This window comes from Trachymyrmex cornetzi, unplaced genomic scaffold (genome assembly GCF_001594075.2).
Source record: "Trachymyrmex cornetzi isolate Tcor2-1 unplaced genomic scaffold, Tcor1.1 scaffold759, whole genome shotgun sequence".
Lineage (NCBI taxonomy): Eukaryota > Metazoa > Arthropoda > Insecta > Hymenoptera > Formicidae > Trachymyrmex > Trachymyrmex cornetzi.
Window position 1 is genome coordinate 155,632 of NW_017300091.1, and position 1,160 is coordinate 156,791.

Consider the following 1,160-nt stretch of genomic DNA (forward strand, 5'->3'; position numbering starts at 1 on the left):
TACCGTTTTTTATTCTTTTCATTTTTATTGAAGTTCCATTCATGTACATATACGTACATATTGTTGCTCGGCGGAAACCGCGAGAAGGTGGAGGTCTCCCGTCAGGAGGGAAACGTAAAAAATTACATTTAATTTATTAATATAACTATAATATTTATATGAAATATTTGTATTGAAGTATATAATTTTAATACAAATATTGACAAACACAAAGACTTTTTATTATTGTAATTTAACAAATAATTGTTTAAAAATCATTTTAAAAAATGTAATTTTGTACATTTCCCTGTGTATATGTTTATATATGTGTGAAGGAAAGGAGAAAATGGGAAGGATATCTCGAGCGCACAAATTAAACTAAAAATTAAACAAATTATATAAATAAATTAAATAAGTAATTATACATATTTATAATATTTTTTACACGCTTTTAAGTGTAATGTCTCGATGGACAATATTTTATACGCACTCACCCTTTTCCTATTTAAGCGTGATGTCTTCGCCGACAATATTTTTTATACGCATTTAAGCGTAATGGTTTTTAATCCAAGCTACAATAGATGGAATAAGTCTTTAAGAAATCAGTTATGGACAAATATAAGAAGAACAATCTATAATTCTTCAATTTCTTATTAAGGCTTATTAAAAGCTTAGGGCTTAAGGCCTACTATACGGATTGTATTTAAGGAATTACGGACAATATTTTAATAATCTAATATCTTTTCAATCTGCGTACGAGAATTCAATAATATCATTAACATCTGTAGCATGTCGTTTTAAAGCAGAACAATGAAATTAATATGCATTATATTTTAAGAAATTTATTTTTTAATCATAATAATAATAATTATTATAATTGTTATTAATGACATATCTTCCTCGCTCCGTTTCCTCTTCTCTCCTCTCAACGGCGGTCGTATTCCTGTACAGTTAATTTGATTTGGAAATGTGTATAATATTTTCACTTCAAATAAATTATATACATATGAATGTTGTGTGAATAAAATTATATTTATATTTAATAAAATATTTTTATAGTTTACAAAATGTTATTAAAAATTAAAGTGTTTTTTATAAAATTATGAAAAATCTCCATTTTTTTGTATAAGAGGCATTCCACGTCAAATTCAGCACCTTTGAAATTTCATCATTTTTAATTT